This window comes from Oryctolagus cuniculus, chromosome 6, assembly GCF_051225735.1.
Source record: "Oryctolagus cuniculus isolate XC-2025 breed Fujian yellow rabbit chromosome 6, ASM5122573v1, whole genome shotgun sequence".
NCBI lineage: Eukaryota > Metazoa > Chordata > Mammalia > Lagomorpha > Leporidae > Oryctolagus > Oryctolagus cuniculus.
Window position 1 is genome coordinate 27,527,803 of NC_142872.1, and position 21,240 is coordinate 27,549,042.

General features: G+C 50.3%; 1 long non-coding RNA gene across 3 annotated transcripts in view; it reads left to right on the forward strand.

Moving 5' to 3' along the window:
• The first annotated feature begins 10,945 nt into the window (after positions 1-10,945).
• Positions 10,946-21,240, forward strand: part of LOC103347881 (uncharacterized) — a 38,424-nt gene continuing 28,129 nt past the window's right edge. For all 3 annotated transcript variants that reach the window (XR_016236167.1, XR_016236166.1, XR_011389743.2), the window contains exons 1-3: positions 10,946-11,156; positions 11,458-11,594; positions 20,935-21,060. This is a non-coding gene — a long non-coding RNA (uncharacterized LOC103347881). The remainder of the gene's footprint in view (positions 11,157-11,457; positions 11,595-20,934; positions 21,061-21,240) is intronic.

The window sequence follows — 21,240 nt, forward strand, 5'->3', positions numbered from 1 at the left end:
GCTGGTTCTAGTTTAGACTGCTCCACTTCCAATCCAGCTCTCTGCTATGGCCTGGGAAAGCAGTGGAGGATGGCCCAAGTCCTTGGGACCCTGCACCCATGTGGGAGACCCGGAAAACGCTCTGGCTCCTGGCTTCGCTCAGCTCTGGCTATTGTGATCATTTGGAGAGTGGACCAGCAGATGGAATATCTCTCTCTCACTCTTTAACTCTTTCAAATAAGTCTTTAAAAAAAGAAAAAGTGGATCAGCTGGGTCTTGAACTGGAGCCCATATGGGATTCTGGTGTCATATGTGGCAGTTTTATCTGCTGTGCTGCAATGCCGGCCCCTAAAGATAAAAATTAAAAAAAAAAAAAAAAAAGAGGAAGAGGAGAGGGTGGGCATTCTGCACGGTGGTTAAGTGGCCACTTAGGTGCCCCCCACCCCAATCCCATATCAGGTGACATGCCTGGGTTTGTGTCCTGGCTCCACTCTCCACTGCGGCTTCCTGTTAATGCACACCCTGGGAGGCAGCAAGCAATGGCTTAAGAACAAATAGAGTTCTTGGCGCCTGGCTTTAGCTTGGCCCAGCCTTGCCTGTTGCAGGCATTTGGGAAGTGAACAAGCAGATGGAAACTCTCTCTTTGTGTATTTCTGTCTCTGACTTTCAAATAAAAAGAAAACAGCTACAAACGTAAAAAGAATTATCCTTTCCTTCCTGTCTTTCCGCCCATTCTCCAGGTGGGCCCCAGCTTTCCTCCCATCTTATCTGCCTTTCCTCCACCTCTGGGGTGACCCCTAGGCCCTGTCTGCTGACCAGCTGTCTGCTCAGGAGCCTGCTCAGACCCCGGCTAGTTGCCGAACTGAAGGCCACAGAACTAATCCTGGAGTAGTGGGCGGTGAGGCCCTCCTAAGATTCTCTCTAGAGGCTCGTTTTGAAGGAAGGGACTCAAGAAACCTGGGGGAGTCTTGCGGGTAGAAATGAACCTGTCCTGACGTCCCTTGTTCCCCGGGTAAACCAGGCTGCCCAGCGGGCCCAGGTGCTCTGTCAGCTCCCAGGCAAACCCAGATGCTGCCGTTTCCGCTGAACCGGCAGCGGGAGCCCTCCTCGACGAAACCGTCTCAGCCTCCTCAGATGCGCGCTTCTCCTCAGAATCCACTTTGCATCCTAGAACGGGGGTGGGGGGGGGAGGGGTGGGGGGGTTGGGGGGGGGTTGGGGTTGTGTGTTCCAGAGAACCAACTGCTCCTCCTCCATTGAACAGTCAGTGGAGCTCCTGCTGTGAGTGGCTGGGTCTGGCAATCTGGGGGGTGTCTGGGAGAAGGAAGAACTAAACCGCTCTAGTCTGGCCAACCACTTTTGAATCTCCTTCAGACTAACTTTGAATTCCCTCTGAAGGGCTTCTCACACACAGCGCTTCCCCGCCAGCTGCCTGACCAGAACCGGTTTATAGCCGCCTCAGCACCACCCGCCCATCCACGCTGCTCCTCAGACCCAGCTGACTTGGTCCCTTGGTAACCTCAGACCAGCGAGGGCTGTGTTCTTAACCACACCAACACAACTTCTATCATCCTCAAGTGCCCGCAAAGCAGAAATTCTCAAGTGGAGACCGCTTCTGAGTTCATCACAGCAGCCTGAGAACCGATTTTGTCACCTCGGATTGGTGGTGACGCCCCTGGGACTGCTGTGTCCTCAGAGCCATCATTCATTCTCATCAGAGCCACATTTCACTCTCGGCTCATGAAATGATCAAAGTCCTTAGAACTTGCTTCTCAGATGTGCCTTGGTTCTACCTAGGAACCCTTTGGGCCTTCTCAGGCCCACTGTCAGCCTTCATGAAGTAAGTTTTATTTTCAAAAAATTTTGTTTATTTATTCTCATCATTTAAAAGGCAGGAAAACAGAAAGAGGGAGAGAGACAAACAAGAGGCAGCAAGAGCAAGAACGCTTCCATTTGCTGGTTCATTCCCCAAATGTCCACCACAGCCAGGATGGGGCCAGGCTGAAGCCAGCAGCCAAGAACTCCATTCCAGGCTCCTATGTGGGTGACAGGAGCCTAAGCACTTGGGCCAAATATCTGTTGCCTTCCCAGGCAGCATTAGCAGGGAGCCAGAATGGCAAGTGTGGCGCAGCGGAGACTCCAGTCACCACCCTGATATGGGATGTGAGCATCCCAAGCGGCAACTGAACTGCTGCACCACAGCACCTACCCCAAAGCAAGTGTTTATGTTACCCATCCGGGGGCATCAGTCTCTCCATCTGCTTGCAGAGAAAGGAATGCTGATTACCTTATTCTTCCTTGGGAGGATAATACAATTGTTTTTTTTTACTACAAAATGTAACATGCATTCATGGTGAAAATATTAAGTGTCTTCCTTTTCCACACATTAAAAGAAAGAAAAGCACTTTGATGCATGAAACTTTCCTGTGTGGGAAAATGAATTGGGGCCAGCTTTCCTGAGGGTGCTGCAACAGCGGGAACCAAGAGCCCTCTCAAGATTCCCACCCTGTCTCCCAGCGGTCCTGCCAGGGCTGCTGTGAACCACACCAGGTTCTGTAATGGAGGAAAAATGGCAATCATATAACTATCTGGTGCATGATGGCTGAAATGAATGATCATATCATATGGTGGACTGCTAGACAGTCACTCTAAATCATGTCCTAAAATAATTATTGACCTGAAACATGCTCACAATATTATACTAAGTAATACAAGTAAACCCTTATATGGCACGATTCCAGTTTTATAAAGTGCACATGCACAAAACCTATACATCAAAGGCTAATAGTTGTTATTTCTAGATAGTGGAGTTATGGGTAATTTTTATTTTATTTTATTTTAATTAATTTATTTATTTTGACATGCAGAGTGGACAGTGAGAGAGAGAGAGAGAAAGGTCTTCCTTTTGCCGTTGGTTTACCCTCCAATGGCCGCCGCAGCCGGCGCGATGCGGCTGGCACATCATGCTGATCCGAAGCCAGGAGCCAGGTGCTTCTCCTGGTCTCCCATGGGGTGCAGGGCCCAAGCACTTGGGCCATCCTCCACTGCACTCCCTGGCCACAGCAGAGAGCTGGCCTGGAAGAGGGGCAACTGGGACAGAATCCGGCGCCCCACCAGGACTAGAACCTGGTGTGCAGGCACCGCAAGGTGGAGGATTAGCCTATTGAGTCACGGCGTTTATTTTGTTTTTAAACCTTTCTTTATTTTCCAAATGAGCAAGTGTTTCTAACATTAGCAGAGAATTATTCTGTTTAAGAAAGAACAATTTGGGGCTGGTGCTGTGGTGTAGAGGATTAAGCTGCCTCCCGTGATGCTGGATTCCCATATAGATGCCACTTTGATTCCTTGTTGCTCCACTTCTGATCCAGCTCCCTGCTGGTACGTCTGGAAAGGCAGTGGAAAATGGCCCAAGCGCTTGGGCCCCTACACCCACATAGGAGACCCAGAAGAAGCTCCTGGCTCCTGGCTTCTGTCTGGCGCAGGTCCGGACATTGTGGCCATTTAGGGGGTGAACCAGCAGATAGAAGATCTCTCTCTCTCCCTCCCTCCCTCTCTCTCTCTTTCTAACCTTGCCTTTCAAATAAAATTAATAAATCTTTTTTTTTAAAAGAAAAAAATTTAAAATGAGACTATGTAAGTAATTATGGCTTAAAATTATGGTAGGGCTCTTTAAGAGGGTCTTCCGATGGAGTAGTTTCTCTTTCTGCAGAATCTGCCCCTTCACTACATGAAAGCATTAAACAAGAGTGATAAAATAAGTAGGGGGTTGGGGGGCTTTGGCACAGGGTTTGAGACATCGCTTGGGATGTCTGGATTCAAGTCCTGGCTCTGCTCCCATCTCCAGCTTCCTGTTATGCTAGGAGGAGGCAGGTGATGGCTCAGGTACTCGAATCCCCGTCACCCATATGGGAGACCTGGACTGAGTTCCTAGTTCTTGCCTCGGCCTGGTCCAGTCCTGGCCCTTTTACTCATTTGGGAGATGAACCAGATGGGAGGTCTCTGTCTGTCCTTCTGCCTTTCAAATAAATTAAATTAAAAAATAAAGACATCCTAGGAATTTGGGGTTCTAGGGTCTTTATTGAATAGATGCAAATTGTTGTTCAATACTCCCCATAGGTGGATTTTCTGTTAGAGTCTGGCAGGATGGAATCACCAGACAGCTAACAGTGCAATTCTTTTTTGTTTTTTTCTGAAGTAAGGAAAGATTATTTATTAGTTAAGCAAGCTCCTTCACCTATCACCTAGAGACCTTCTGAGATCCTGCCCACCACTGGATTCCCTGTCCATCCCCACTTCCAATGTACCCACTCTCACATGTACCACTAAGGTCAAAGCCTTTCTTTTTTTGTTTTTATTTTTTTTTAAGATTTACTTATTTATTTGAAAGGCAGAGTTACACAGAGGCCGAGGCAGAGGCAGAGAAAAAGAGAGGTTTTCCATCTGCTGGTTCACTCCCCGTAATGGCCACAATGGTCAGAGCTGGGCTGATCCAAAGCCAGGAGCCAGGAGCTTCTTCCAGGTCTCCCATGTGGATGTATGGGCCCAAGCACTTGGGCCATCTTCTACTGCTTTCCCAGGCCATAGCATAGAGCTGGATATGGGATGTTGGCACTGCAGGTGGGGGCTTTTACCCGCCACACCACAGAGCCAGTGCCCTATTATTTTACTTATTTATTTTTCCAAAAAAAAAAACCACATTTATTTAAGGAATACAAACTTCAGGTATTTCTTAAGTACAACTTTAGTGCAACTTCCCACCATACCCACTCTCCCACCCACACTCTCACCCTTCTTTCTCCTCCCTCTCCTATTCCCATTCTTATATTTTACTAAGATCTATTTTCAACTTACTTTTTGCACACATGATTAACTCTATACCAAGTAAAGAATTCAACAAATAGTATTTTTTAAAAAAAATGGTTCCTCTACAGTCAAGACAAGGGCTGTTCAAAGTCATTGCATCTCAAAGTGTCAATTTCACTTCTATAGTTTACCTTTTTGTGCTCTCAGTTATCACAGACCAGGGAGAACATACGGTATTTGTCCTTTCGGGACTGAAAGCCTTTCTCTCAAACTCCTTTCTTCTGCTTATTCCACTTGATGTTAGCCAGGTGGTTTTGCTGGTTATGCTTGGGTCAGGCTGTGCCTTGTTGCTCCCTGATTTAGTGGGCACCTCTTAGATGGAAGAGCCCAAGTCTGGGTAACTTTCTCCTGGCCACACACAGTAGTGGGCCATCCTAAGTGATTCCTTCAGTCACTGAGCCAAAATTGATCTAAAAAAATGACATCATGCCTACTTAGTGTCAGACCCTGAGCATGTAAACAGGATAAACCAGCAGCAGCAGCACTGACTTGGGTGGGGGGAGACTTAGAAATACAGACTTGCCCTACAGTGTGATATGTAAGATGCCTAAGCAGAGCAAGGAGTGGCCAATTCTATTAAAGGAGCAGAGAGGTGAGAATAGAGTGTAGGAGGGAGGTGGGAAAGGCCAGTGTGTTTGGGAAACAGCAATTAGTGGTGGCGTGGCCAGGAAGCGAGGAGAGGCCAGGAGAGGCCGGCCAGGGAATGCGGCTGGAAAGGCAGGTTGGGGCGAGATTCGGAAGGACCTCAGTGACAGTCCAGTGAACTGTACTTTCCCTGGAGGCATTCCAGAGTAGGCCAAGAACTCAGTTTGTGTTTCTGGGTGTTTGAAAGATTGCATGGCTTCCTGCCTCCCCACTCCTGATCCAGTTATTGCAATAATAACAATAATTTAGGCCGATCACTTCAGATTTTATGCGTGCTTTTTATTTTCTGCTTTCAAATAAGTATGAGTCACCTCAAACTCAATTATTCTATTTTATGATATTTTTCTCTAAAAAAAGATATCACTTCCAACTATGTTCTATTTTCACAGATTAAGCCTTATTTTAAAAAATTGTGTATATTTTTGAACATTCACAAAAGTAAGGGGGTTTAGTGTAAGGAATCTCTCTGTATCTGTCTCCCAGTTTACAATGATCAATTCCTTTATACTCCTCTTCTCCCTCCACTTTGAAGCAAAGTTCAGACATTATATAATTTCATCTGTAAATACTTCAGGGTATATTTTTAAAATGAAATTTTAAAGTCTATTTTTATTTAAGAGGCAGAGTGACAGAGAGACACAGAGATCGTCCATCTGCTGGTTCACTCACCAAATGCTTGCAACAGCTGTTCAAAGGCAGAGACAGAGAGAGAGAGAGACAGAGAGAGAGAGAGAGATTTAATCTGCCTGTTCACTCCCCAATGGCCACAACAGCCAGGACTTGTCCAGGCCAAAGCCAGGAGCCAGGAGCTCTCTCCTAGTCTCCCACATGGGTGCAGGGACCCAAGTACCTGGGCCATTCTCTGCTGCTTTCCCAGGTGCATGATCAGGGAGTGGATTGGAAGTGGAGCAGCTGGGACATGAACCAGTACCCATATGGGATGCCGGTGCCACAGGCCATGGCTTTAGCATGCTGTACCACAGCACTGGCCTATTAATACTGTTAATACCTCCCCAGTTTCGCTTCAGGTCACAGCCTCACAGTTCCCCCTCCTGGTTTCTCCCAAGCCCTTGTTCCTGATGCCAGAGAAAGGCTCTTCTAGTCTCTTCAGCCAGCAGAAACAGGAGCAGGAGACCTGCCTCTCCTTCCCTCCCACCACTCTCTCAAACCCAGGGCTTTCCTGCTAGCGTCTACTGGGTGGAAGTTCTGCCCAAGGGTTCATTTCAGAGACTTCTGTAATCCCAAGAGGATCAGCTTTAATCTTCCCCACCTACAAGATGAGTGGCAGCTTGAAGCCAAGTGCTTCCCAGCCAGGGAGAGAGACCCGGATGTGTCCTTTTCTCCTCTCTGTCTCCCACTCCCACCCCCTTTTGCAGGGGAGCTGACTGTGCTGCTCTGGGGAGGGACTGAGGGAAGCCGGGCTGGCTCTGGTGCAAGTCGCCTGCACGGAGCTGGCAGCTGAGAACCACTTTCTCTCGGCTTGCCCCCTGCTGGGGAAACTCCAAGAGGGAGACTTGGCACTGGCAGGGAGAAGCCTCTGGATGGAAGCTCCCAGGCTGCTGCAGGGCCAGGCAGGGCCTCACAGGACCATGTGGGCCATAGAGGCAGAGGCTGATGCCTCCTTTCCTTCCAGAGAACTCCCTAGAAAGGCGAGGCAAATATCAAGGCCCACGGGACAGTGTGGAGCGTGTGGGACTGGGGACTGCAGACCTGCATCCTGGACCTGCGGCTACCACTCCATGGCTGTGCGATGTTCGGTTAAACTGTTTAGGATTTTTGCCCCAATTCTAGCTTCTCTATTTATAAAATGAGTGTGGTTTGTAATACCTCCCTCATAGAGCTGTGGGGGAGAATTAGCTGAAAGAACGGATGGGGAGCTGGAACATCGGGAGCTGGTTAATAAATATTCATTGATTCCACGGAGGAACTGGAGAGAAAGGAAACCACTGGATTCTGGAGGCTTAGCGAATTCTCAGCTCATTCTATAGACTTCTGTACTGGATGACGGGCATCTGTCATGCTTCTGGTTTTCAGTAAAGATGCATGTTTATTGTTCACCACGAGATCCCGAGAGGCTCCCTAAATATTCTGGGCCTCAGAAGGACTTTCTCTGGCCTGCTGCAGATCAACACAGAGGACAGAAGGAGCTGCTCCCCGCAGATCCAATGGCCTCTCTCTCAAGCCGTTCGCTGCCCTGTGAGAAGCGGCCTTCCTTCATGCTCCCAGCTGCTCGGTCCCGTTCTGGGGGAGGCCAGCATGACACAGCTCCATGTCGCCCGCCCTATGGCCTACAGTGGGGGAAGGAGCTGTGTCCCTGCTGGAACTGAAAAACATCATCGAGGGCTGCAACTTTTACAGGGAAGGTTACCATGCCAACCACAGCCTCCTTGCCCAACAGGAATGAAAGGAAACAAGGCCGTAGGTGACATGTGTCTATTGTGTGTCCAGAAACTTGCCTGCAACCTACTGGGGGCTGCTGACTGCTGCTCAGCAGGATGGGGTGCGGGGATTCAGGTTGGATTGCAGTGGGACTCGGGCGCGGCAGGGCTGCTGAGGGCAGGGTGGACCCGGAGCATTGGGAAACACTCTTCCGAGATTGATACCCATCTCTTGGTGAGATGTGTGGGTGTGGTACCGACAGCAGGCGTGGGAGGGGATGGTGTCCTAGATACCAGGTTCTGGCTGTGACGGGAACTTCAACTTCCTCCAGGTTCTTTTTGCCCTTGCCAGGGAGCACAGGAGGTCACCGCTGCTTGGGGGGGGGGGGGGGGGAGCGGGAAGGGAGGGAAGGGCAGCCAGCAGGGACTGCACTGGGAAAGGGGACGGGCAGGGACACAGATGCCCCTCGGTGAAGGTACCAAAGCTTGGCAATCAGGGCCCAGACATGCCGGAGGAGAGGCGGTGCTCCCAAGGGGGAGGAAAGGCCAAGGGCTCAAACCTCCACTCCTGAACTGGGAAATTGCAGAGACTTAAAGTGACATTTATGAAGCACCTGTCCTGCATCAACCATTCGACACCAGTTCGCGCACGCGTGCGCATACACACACACATCTCATTTCACTCGATTATGAGAACAAACCTGCAAATCAGAAATTGTTCTCCCCCATTTCACCAATGAGATGAGAACATTAGGCTGACAGAGGGTAATTCTCTTCCCCAGCATCAGACAGGTCGTCAGGGCATTGGAACCCCCTCTGCCTGAGTCCTGCATGGGAAAACTCCAAGAGATTACGGTTGCCCTATTTTCTTCTGGAAAGATCTCCTCCCAAGCTCCCCAGGTTCCGGCTTCCCAGGGACCAAGGCGGTTGGGAAGAGACTAAAGGTCGACCACGACTGGTTTACCCCCAGCCCCAGGCCACAATAGCTAGGGCGAAGGAGCAGCGCCAAGAGGCGCTTCATCTGCACCCTCTCCTTAGATCCCACCATCCCTGGGGCGGCGAAAGCCTCTTGCACAAGGTCACTGAGCTAGCGCCTGGCCGAGCTGGGATTCCCACTCGGCTCGGCCAGGGGTCATGGCTGCGCGGAGCCCGCGAGCCTCCTGCGGCGCCCTAGGGTGGTGCAGCTCCCGCTGGGGGAGGGTCCAAGGGGCTGGGGGTGGGCGCGGGCGCGGCGGCGGAAGCGGCCTCCATCCCGGGCAGGCTCCCCGCCCCCGGCCCGCCTCCGCCCGCCCCGCGCCATGTATGGTGCTTCCTCCCGGAGCCCTACAAGGCGCTTCCTCCCTGCCAGAGGCCCATACAAGGCGCTTCCTTCCCGGCGCGTCTGGCAGGCGGCCCGCGGGCGGCTGCGGGCTGGGAGCCCGGGCTCGGAGTCCGCCCGCACCCAGGAGCCCGCGGCCAGGGGGAGCCCGCTGCCAAGGAGGGGGCGGCCGGCGGGAGGGGTCGGGAGAGCGCGGCCCGGCCGGGTCGCCGCCGGGCCCGGCGCAGGGAAACGCGCACAGGGCGGCTTCGAGTCCGTTGGCAGGCGCAGTACCTTCCTCCACACCCCGGAGGTCGGAGGCGCCCTCCGCTCCCCACAGCTTTCGCATTTCCCCCCGCTTCCTTCCCCGACCCCTTGCTGGAGATCCGTCAGCAGCTCCCAGCCCGGAACCTGAAGCCCCAACTCCCAAGCACCGCGTCCGAGCCCGCCCGCTCGTCTTCTGTGTTTGGCAAGTTGGTCTTCGGTCATCCCTAACTGCTTCTCTCTGTGCCTTCCTCCCTCCTTGCCGGTCCCCCCCCACCCCGCCTTTCCTCAAGCTGTCCCCATGTTCCCGGTGGGCCCCTTCCACAACCATTCTCTGAGCGAACGCCTCACCCCCATCCCGGCGGTCAGGAGACCTATGACCTTGACAGTTGGCTCCCGCTCACCTTTGCGTTTCTCGTTCTGACCTCGGGAAATGATCACTAGGATTGTATCTGGGCGAGGGAAAGTGGGGAAGGCCTGTTTTTACCGCAGACAGAGGACCTTGATTTTACCTTCGGTCTGGAGTTAGATGAGCAGCTTAACGGTGTAGGGGAACTTGGAGGGGTGGGCTGGGATGTGTGCAGACCGAGAAGGGGCCAGCAGTGCCTGCTGGGTGTCCCCCTCCCGAATGGCCTCTGCTGCTCCACCTACAGATCTGGTCAACCCACTACTGCAAGAACCCCCAAGCCCCCACGGGCTCTCCCCAGAGCACCTCCAGAGATTTAAACCGGGCCCAAAGGCGTGGCTATCCTGCCCTGGGTGAGGATCAAAGGGACAGCAGACACAGAAGCAGCCGCAGGTCCCCAGCTCCCATCCCCTAGCTGGGACCAGCGTGTTCCAGCGGCACAGTTGTCCTCAAAGCCCAGGTTTTCTGCTGGGGAGGAGACAGGCCAGCCACCATGTGGCCAGCTGGGCTGAGTGCCCTGATTGTGCCTCCGCAGGTGAGGCAGGTAAAGAAAGGCTCCGAATTTGGGGATGACAGGAGTGTGTGTGTGTGTGTGTGGGGGGTGATTTGCCAGAAAGGAGCTAGTGCCAAACAGCTTCTGAGTCTGATCCAGAATAAAATCAAAGGCTTCCGGACACACACATCCACGCACGTGCGCAGTGTGATTGTAAATAAGGAGCTTTGCGGGTCTTCCCGCCCCAGAGATGCTGAGTGCCTGTGAATTGTGTGCATGCATGGAGAGGCTTCCAAAAATCTGGAGTCAGGTTTTGTAAAAAGCTGGGACTCAAGGCCGAGCCTCACATCCCCGGCCTGGAGCGCCGCCTGTCCTGTTTTCCCAGCCAGTGCTGCAGGTCCCCCACAAGCCTACGCGCCCGGTTGCCACCTAGGATTGTGGGTAATGTAGTCCATAGAGGCCAGGCTGCCACTGACGGTGCTTCCCGCCCTTTTCCCGCTTCCTCTCCGCCCCCTGCCGGCCATCACCCGCTCCTGCCTGAGGCTGACGGAGTGAAGGGTGAGCCGTGTTTGTGGGCTGGGAGATCCCCGACGGGAAACCAGCGAGCTATTTATAACGGAGCCTGGAGGAGGGGAAGGCCTGAGAGGAGGTGGGGCGTCCCTGGAGGCTGCCGCAGAATTTTCAGGAACCCCAGGCCCCTGCTTGGGCAGGACTTATGTTCTCTTTCGTGTGAGGGCACTGGGAGCACCCGAAAATCCTGGGAAGCATAGAGGCTGTTCTTGGCTTGCGAGGACACAGTGGACCCTGGAACCTGGCCTTTGGGCCTTTCTGTGGTGGGGACATTGAAACCTGGATTTTGATTAATAGGCTTTTTTTGGGGAGGAAAAAATTGAGTGAGACACCCCATTAAGATCAATTGGCTGATATGAGGGTACTTTTAAAAAAAGATTTATTTATTTGAAAGGCACAACGTTAGAAAGAGGGCGAGACAGAGAGAGAGAGATCTTCCGTCTTCTGGTTTACTCCCCAGCCGGCCCCGACGCCTGGGGCTGAGCCAGGAGCTAGGAACTCCATCTGGGGCTCCTGTGTGGGTGCAGCAGCCGAAGTACTCGAGTGTCCCCGCTGTTTTCCCAGGTGCAGTAGCAGGGAGCCAGACTGGAAGCAGACCTGCTGGGACTCGGTCCGCTCTCACGTGGGATGCCGGCGGCGCCAGAGGCGGCCCCTGTACAAGAGTACTTCAACAAGAGTTTCTGGAGAAGTGCAACTACTAGGTAAGTTTATTTTGGTGCCAACAGTTTTGAAGGAAGATGCATTGTCTTCTTATTGCTTTGCTGTGCTTTTTTCTCAGCCAAATGAGACGCTCTTTACAGACAGGAACCGAACCCCTCAAAATGGTACCCACCCCTCCTTACCAAGACTGGATTGGGTGCTGTTTTTCATACTCCCTGCGTGGACTGTCTTTATTGTATCCCCCTTGCCTGACATAATACACAGTTGTTGAATGAATGAATGTGTGACTGTGAATCAGTGATAGTGCATACTGTTTGTGAGATACTTGATAAGTACTGCCTTGACATTTCCTCAGTGTTTTGTGGACTGCAAACCAGCTTCTATTGTTTAAGTGCTTGTCACCAAGATCTTTTGTGTTTGAGCAGTGATAGGAACTGGTACCCAGCTTCAGATGGACGCTTAGCTGTGGCCAGAGTTTGCCTTCCTTCCTGCTGGCTGCCGAGCAGGCGGATGGGTGAGGGGGTATACATAGTGGGAACTGGCCTGAGCCTCCTGCCAGGCACACCTGTCATGGCCCTCTGACATAGCCCTTTTTTTTTTTTTTTAATGTTTACTTATTTATTCTCTTTTAGAAAAGCAGAACAATAAAGAGAGCTAGGGAGGGAGGAAGGGAGGGAAGGAAGGGAAGGAGACAGCTCCCTGTTCCATCTGTTGGTCCAGAGAGAGAGAGAGAGAGAGAGAGCTAGGGAGAGAGGGAGGGAGGGAGGGAGACAGCCTGCTCTCTGTTCCATCTGGTGGTCCACTCCCTGAGAGAGGCAGGGTTGTGTGAGGCAGAAGCCAGAGCCTAGGCGCTTCATCCAGGTCTCCCATGTGGGTTTCAGGGACCTAAGTACTTAGGTCATCATCTGCTTTATCCCAGCGTGCCTTAGCAGGGAGCTGGACTGGAAGGGGACCAGCTGGGACTGAAATCAGCACTCTGACATGGGACGCCAGTGTCCTCAGCAGTGACTTACCCCACTGCACCACAAAGCTCACCCCTGATGCAGTACTTGAGTCAGCTTGAACAGCTGCGCTGAGTTCTGAGAAGCTAATGAAAAAAACTTGCTCCAGGGGAGTCCTGAGCTGCCGCAGTGGGACTGGAGCCAGCAGACCCCTTGGAGGGCTGGGCCAGTGTCTGCGGACTCCCGAGTTGTTACCAGGGCCCTCCTGTCTCTGAATGCAGTAGGACTTTTTCAGTCTTCACATGGTTTTGACTGTTTCCTAGCAGCATTTGACTTCTTTGTGATCATCTCTCCTTCAAAATCCTCTTCAATCCTGTCATGTCTTTTTTTTTTAGAGAGAGTGATTGATCTGAAAGGCAGAGTTATAAACAGAGGCAGAGAAAGAGAGATCTTTGATCTGCTGGTTCACTCCCCAAATGGCTGCAATGGGTTGGCCTGGCCAGGCTAGAAACAGGAGCCAGGAGTTTTTCTGGGTCTCCCATGTGGGTGCAGGGGTGTGGGCCATCTTCCACTGCTTTCCCAGGTGCATTAGTAGGGTGCTGGATCGGAAGTGAAGCAGCTGGGACTTGAACCGGCACCCATATGCAATGCTGGTGCTGCAGGCAGTGGTTTTGCCATACTTCACAGCACCCTCCCCCTTTTAAGACTTACTCAAACATTTACCTGAAATATAAAGTGACATGAAAGGGAGGGAGGGAGAGGAAAGGAGGAGGAAAGGGAGTGAAAGATCTGTCGGCTGGTTCATTTCCCCAAACTCCTGCAACAGCCAGATTTGGGCCAGGTGGAAGGCCGGAGCCCAGAACTCCATCCTTGTCTCCCATGTGGGTGGCAGAGGCCAAGTATGCTGGCTATCTTCATCTATAGCTACCTTCCCAGGCACATTAGCAGGGAGATTGCAGAATGAAGCAGCTGGAATTCAAACTAGCATGCTCATAAGGAATGCTAGCATTGCAAGTGGCAGCTTTCACTCCCATTTCTTTTTTTTTTTTCTTTTTTAAGAGATTTATTTATTTATTTGGAAGGCAGACTTACAGAGAGAAAGACAGAAGTTCTCCATCCGCTGATTCACTCCCCAGTTGGCCACAACATGGGAGTTGGGTTGATCTGAAGCCAGCAGCCAGGAGCTTCTTCTATGTCTCCCATGCTGGTGCAGGGGCCTAAGGACTTGGGCCACATTCCACTGCTTTCCCAGGCCATAGCAGAGAACTGGATTCTATTTATTTGAGAGGTAGAGTTACAGACAGAGGGAGAGACATAAAAAAAGGTCTTTGGGGCCTGCGCTGTGGCGCAGTGGGTTAATGCCCTGGCCTGAAGCGCCGGCATCCCATATGGGTGCCGGTTTTAGTCCCAGCTGCTCCTCTTCCGATCCAGCGCTCTGCTATGGCCTGGGAAAGCAGTAGAAGGTGGCCCAAATCTTTGGGCCCCTGCACCTGCGTGGGAGATCCAGAAAAAGCTCCTGGCTCCTGGCTTCAGATCAGCACAGCTCTGGCTATTGTGGCCATCTGGGGGAGTGAAGCAGTGGATGGAAGACCACTCTGTCTCTTCCTCCCACTGCCTGCAACCCAAGATCATCACTGTAGCAAAGCCACAGCCCAGAAGCAGCTCCTGCAAAAGATATCTAACGTTGCTGCTGACTGCGTCCTGTGATGACCTATTACAAAATCATTATAATTAAATTATCATGGCAGAAATTCCCACTCCCATCATGTACCTGAAGCTACTTCCAAGACTTCCTAAAAAGGTCAGAAAACTGAAGGTCATCAAACTTCTGGAAAACTCCACCCAAAGTACCACCCGCTGTGCCTCCAGATCACATAAAACAATGACCCCAGAACTTGTGGGTTGCAGCTCACTTTTGAGCATGCCCTGTGCCCCTTCTTTTTTAAAGATTTATTTATTCACTTGAAAGTAAGAGTTACACAGAGAGAGGAGAGAGAGAGAGAGAGAGAGAGAGAGAGAGGTCTTCAATCCGATGGTTCACTCCCCATTTGGCCACAACAGCTGGAGCTGTGCCAATCCGAAGCCAGGAGCTTCTTCCAGGTCTCCTACGTGTGTGCAGTGTCCCAAGGACTTGGGCCATCTTCTACTGCTTTCCCAGGCCATAGCAGAGCGCTGGATTAGAAATGGAGCAGCCAGGACTAGAACCAGCACCCTTAAGGGATGCTGGCGCTTCAAGCCAGGACGTTAACCCACTGTGCCCCAGCCAGCCCCAGCGCCCCCTCTTGAGAGTGTATTTTTGATTTTATTAATACATCTTGTTCCTCTGCTAACCTTCATTTGTGCCGCATCCTCAAATTCTTTCTTGCATTGGAGACAAGAACTTGAACTCTTTAACCCCTAAAACTGTTGCAAAGTGGGCTCCAGCCCCTCGGGAGTCTGTGGGTAGATGGGTTACTACTTTGATCAGGGCTTGAGGGTTCTGCAAAACTTCTCAGAATAGTCTAGTAGTAGGATGTCAGCCATGGAGATGACCACTGAATTCTGAGTCTTGTAATCCTTGCCAGCTTGACCCTTACGGCACCCCTTTAATTTAGTGGGTTAATATTTAGTGAGGATTTGACTTGTAACCACCACAGTGAAGACAGAAAAATTGCAAGCTCAGGGAGAGAGACTGGGGCCTGATACAGTCTGCGTGAAAGCCATTAGAGATGGGGGCTTGGTTCCAATATTCCAAGATGTGGCACAGTGTCTGGTTGTAGTAGACAGTTAAGTAGCAAGTTAAGTAAAAACTTTAATAAAATTCTCCATTATAAACATGAAGAAACTGAAAGAGAGCTTAAGTAACATATCCAAGGTCACACACTGGTCTAGTAAATGGCACAGTCACACCCTGGACATCTGCCTCCACTCTGCCAGTCACTAGTAAACAGGAAGGGAAGGAGAAATGTATTTGGGAAACAAAAGGGGCTACTCCTTTCTCCACTCAAGGAAGTGCAAAACTGGAGGTTAACCAGGAAAGATCACACTTCACACACACACACACACACACACACACACTGGAATGGTTTCTAAGCACATGAAAAGATGCTCAATAGCACTGTCATTGGGAAAATGCACATCAAAACCAGAGTGACACCAGTAATGAACAATTTTATAAAGAAATTCAGAAGCCGGCGCCGTGGCTCAATAGGCTAATCCTCCACCTTGCGGCGCCGGCACACCGGGTTCTAGTCCCGGTTGGGGCGCCGGATTCTGTCCCGGTTGCCCCTCTTCCAGGCCAGCTCTCTGCTATGGCCAGGGAGTGCAGTGGAGGATGGCCCAGGTGCTTGGGCCCTGCACCCCATGGGAGACCAGGAAAAGCACCTGGCTCCTGGCTCCTGCCAGGATCAGCGCGGTGCGCCGGCTGCAGCGGCGGCCATTGGAGGGTGAACCAACGGCAAAGGAAGACCTTTCTCTCTCTCTCTCTCTCTCTCTCACTGTCCACTCTGCCTGTCAAAAAAAAAAAAAAAAAAAAAAAAAAAAAAAAAAAAAAAAAAGAAATTCAGGAGGCTGGCACTCTGGCATAGTGGGTAAAGCCACTACCTGTGGTGCTGGCATCGCATATGGGTGCCAGTTTGGTTTGAGTCTGGGCTTCTCCACTTCTGACCCAGCTCTCTGCTGTGGCCTGGGAAAGCAGTGGAAGATGGCCCAAGTCCTTGGACCCCTGCAACCACATGGGAGACCTGGCAGAGGCTCCTGGCTCCCGGTCAGTGCAGCTCCAGCCATTGGGGCCAACTAGGGAGTGAGCCAGCGGATGGAAGACCTCTCTCTCTTTCCACCTCTCCTCTCTGTGTAACTCTGATTTTCAAGTAAGTAAATAAATCTTTAAAAAAAAATTCAGAAAACCATTCCACCTAAAATAGCATCCAAAAGAATAAAATATTTAGGAATAAATTTATTTTTTTAAAGATTTATTTATTTATTTGAAAGTCAGAGTTAGACACGAGAGGAGAGCCAGAGAGAGGTCTTCCATCTGCTGGCTCACTCCCCAGTTGCCTGCAAAGTCTGGAGCTGGGCCGATCCAAAGCCACGAGCTAGGAGCTTCTTTTGGGTCTTCCACATGAGTGCAGGGGCCCAAGGACTCAGGCCATCTTGTACTGCTTTCCCAGGCCATAGCAGATAGCAGGATCGGAAATGGAGCAGCCGGGACTCGAACCGGTGCCCATATGGGATGCTGGCATTGCAGGTGGCAGCTTCACCTGCTATGCCACAGTGCCTGCCCCAGAAATATTTAACCACCTTAAAAGACTTAAAGAAGAACTGTAAAATGTTGCTGAAAGAAATTAAATAGTACCTAAATAAATGGATAAGTGATTCTGTGTTCATGGATCGGAAAACTTTATATTGATAGCAGTGCTACCTAAAGCAATCTACAGATTGAATGCAATCCATATTAAAATTCCAGTGGCCTTTTTGGCAGAAATGGAAGCTGATCTTAATTTACTGTGGGACTTTAAGAAGCCCTAAACAGCTAAAACAATATTGAAAAAGTTGGAGGTCTCAGTCTTATTGATTTCAAAATTCTCTACAGGGGTGGACATTGTGGTACAGCAGGTTAAGGTGCCACTTGGGTTGCCTGCATTCCATTTCAGAGTCCAGGCTGCTCTGTTTCTGACAGAACAACTATTTGAGTTCCTATCACCTTTGTGGGAGACTCAGATAGGATTCCTGGTTCCTGGCTTCATCTTGGTACAGACCTGGCTGTTGTGGGCATTTGGTGGATAAACCAGTGGATGAAAGATCTCTGTCTCCATCTCTGTTGCTTTCAAATAAATGTATAAATCTAAAAACAAAGACTGCTGCCATTCCTGCCTGGAGCCTTCCTAAAGTTTCCAGCTTCTTCCCTGGTCTCCTGGCTTTACTGTTTTGCTGTTTAGGTCTCCCTTCGGTGGGTCTGGAGAGCCCAGCAGGAGGGGCTAAGCCTAGATGGGGTTTGTTAGCAGAGAGGACGGGAGCTGGGAGCCAGTGGTTGGCAGGGAAAACTCCAGGAAGCTGGTTAGGAAGCCCAGGGGTGCGGGAGAACCAAGTTAATCTATCTATGCTTAAGTCAACCCTGACTCACAGGGAAGTGATTTCAGCTCCCACAACCTCTTGGGATGTTGGCTGTTTCCCTTCTCAGCTCTACCTTGGCTTCAGGCAACTCCATTGCCCCTTCTGATCCTCTCTTTTCTCATCCCCAGCACTGGAGACAATGAGGCTTAGATGAAGGGCTAACAAGATCACTCATGTGTTAAGAGCACTGAATTTGGAGTTCAGCACTAATTGTTCACGTTGTTTCTGCTGATTGGCTTTGTGAACCTGACAGGCCATCGTGTTCTCTGGGATTCAGCTTTCTTCTCTCTTCAGTGAGTCCTTTGGAAGAAGTAAGGTCCAGGGCCCTTTCAAGTGCTGAGGTGCCCCAGAGAAGAGCCATTTATGGGGGAGGCATAAGCAGAACTGCAGTCTGAGATACTGGTCCCGAGAATGGGTCCCCAGTACAGTAGACCTGTGCCTTTTTGCCATCCCCTCTAGGGTTGCTCCCAAGCCACAGGTCCAAGGGCCTTCCACAAGGCCCTTGTTCTTCACACTGCCTCAACTGGCCTGGCACCCAGGACTGATTTCACCCTGGATGCCTCTGCTGCCTCCTTTTTAGTCTGGGCTGTCTCCCAGGCCTCAACCAGTCCCACTGGTTGCCTCAGGACAAATCTCTTCTGAACTTCAAACCCTGCAGAAAGGACTCTTAAAGGCTGATGAGTAAAACCAGACTTCAGTGAAGAATCAAACTGAATTTTTATAGTGCATACCTTGAGCCTAGTAAGATCCCAAATGCTATACATATCATGTTCTAAAATGGATGTTCGTGACAAACCTAGATTACTAAAAAACGGCAACCAGCATTGTGTCACAGCAGTTTAAGCCACCACCTGTGACACTGGCATCCCATATGAGATCCGGATGCTCCACTTTTTAAAGATTTATTTATTTGAAAGAGTTACACAGAGAAGGCACAGAAAGAAGTCTTCCATCTGCTGGTTCACTTCCCAGTTGGCCGCAGCAGCTGGAGCTGCACTGATCTGAAGCCAGGAGCCAGGAGCTTCTTCCAGGTCTCCCACGCAGGTTCAGGGGTCCAAGGACTTGGGCCGTCCTCTACTGATTTCCCAGGGCATAGCAGAGAGCTGGATCGGAAGTAGAGCAGCTAGGTCCTGAACCGGTGTCCTTATAGGTAGCTTTACCTGCTACACCACAGCACCGGCCCAATGCTCCACTTCTGGTCCAGCTCCCTGCTAATGTGCTTGGGAGAGCAGTGGAAGATGGGTCAAATGCTTGGGCCCCTCCACTTTCATGGGAGAGCAGGATGGAGTTCCTGACTCATGCCTTTGGCTTGGCCCATTCCCCACCAATACCAGTGGATGGGAGATCATCTCTCAAATTCTGCTTTTCAAATAAATAGTTTTTAAAAAATGTTGAGAACATTTAAGAAATGATAGTATGTTTTCTCTATTTCTGAAGTTTCAATAATTTCCTGTTGAATATTTTTTTCTAAACTCCTTCATACTTTAATATACACTTCCTAAGAAAAAGTATTCTGTTATAAAACCAGTGGTTATCAAGCTTAGATTTACTATTGATAATAGCACTTTTTATCTATAGTCTGCATTTCAAATTTGTTACAGTTGTCTAAACGACAGATTTTAAGAACAGGGGCAGACAACACTTTAATATCTGAGAAGTTCCCTTGTATGTGTCCATTCTTCACTGAGGATGCTGGATAAATTACAGGGTCCTCTCCAGAGAATCCAAGGGCACGTTCCTTTTATCCATCCTCATCCATGGCTGTGGCTGTGCTTAGCAGTCCACACGTGTGGGGGGAAGGATGTGTTAGAAACACTCAATGACTTTCAGGTGCTCTCCAAGCTGCTGTTGGTCTCTGAAAGCTCAGGAGGGGTGGGTGAGATGAGTCCTGTCTTCTTGGCTGTCCCAGGAGGGTTCTTGAGTGAGGAATGACCCATACTGGCATTGGCTTTGGCACAAAACACAACCAAGTCCCAGATTTTGCCACTTTGTAGGTTGTGGACTAGGACAGGCAGAAATCAAAAGATGGAATCTCTACCTTTCAAATAAGTAACTAAATAAACCTTTAAAAAATAAAATGACATAATACATATTTTTAAAAAAGGTTTACATAACTGTAACTGTTCAATAAATGTCAGTGACTAAATTATTTTACAGATGTCTAGCTCAAAGGCCAGATTGCTGAGTGCTATAAAAACAGGGCTGAGCTGGAGTGAGACTCCTGGGCTCTCCTTTCATTCATCCTCACTTCTTTTGGTAGACTGCCCACTCTATTTCTCCAAAATTTAAGGGCAAAGCAAATTGTCCTAGGCATCTGTTTATCACTTACCAGAAAGCAGCTCCTCCTTAGGGATTAAGTTTCCACAGCCCATATCCCTCACTCTAGCACCACCTTGTGGTCACCAGTACAAACTCACCCTGGCCACCTCCAGAGGATGGACTTGGCAGTGGAAGTATCCTTATCAGAGCAGCTCCCAATTCCTGTGGTAGGTAAGTGCCAGGCACTATATACTACGTCGTTCATTTCTCTTACTCCATTAAAACCTTGTTACCCCAATATTCACGAAGCAGGCATTGTTACAGGGAGGAAAACTGCTGCACAGAGACATGGGGTAATCAACCAGTGTCCAAGAGAAAGCCAAGATTTTCCACCCCAGGCCTACTTCACAGCTCCTGCTCCTGACTTGGATATCCTGATAGAAAAGCCCTTTAGATTCAAGACATGCCTTACACTGACAGGGAAATCAAGAGTCAGGAAAGGACTTACCTGATGTCACAGCCTAGCTAATAGTAGAGACAGAACAAAGAACCAGATCTCTTGATAAGACCCCTTGTCCTGGGCTCTTAGGTGAGCACACCATGCCTTGTAGGGATATTCCTAGAGGTGTCTACCTGAAGCAGAGTTCACTGAGACAGGACTGAGACTTGATTTAGAAAATCCTGGAGGAAGTGACTTGTTTGTGCATGTTATCTCTAGTTGCTCTGTTGTTAGCAATTTGTGGCACCCACCCAAACTGCTACAAAATGAGCAACCATGCCCCTTCTCTCTGGTGTTACTGCGATGCTCCCACACCCTCTGCCTTGTCAGTTCCTGTCCCCTAAAGTGCAGTCCCATCAGGGTGGGACTTGGCAGGGGGAGTCCCAGCTGGCACACACTCAAATTGGCAACAAGGGAGAAGCTGGCATGAGGCTCAAATTCTGCCTTGGCACTTAGCCCTGAATCCACTGTGCCTGTCTGGGAGCGCCACAGCATGGGAACCAGAGCCAGAGAACAAAAGATGGCAAGTGCAGCAGGCCCAAACAGGCAAGCACCGTAACCCACACCCGGCACCACTGTGCTTCCTTCCAGAAATCCCAACTTCAAGAATAGCACCTAGGGATGCATGATGAAGAAAAACGCCAGCTCCGCCTGACCAGGCATGCTTGCCCTTTGCAAAGGACAACTGGATTTCAGCAGGGCCATCATCTAGATCAGGTGAGAAAGCAGTGAACGTGTGCTGAGAGCACGAAGTCACAGAGAAACTGCTAGCAGGGGGCCTTTAATGGAAACCTCTTCCTCTGGTCTGGAGAGCACAAGCCACATACCACCTTGGCTCTTTAGTGAAGGCTTCAGAAACTACCAAATAAGGTCTAGCACACCTCACACTTCGGGAAA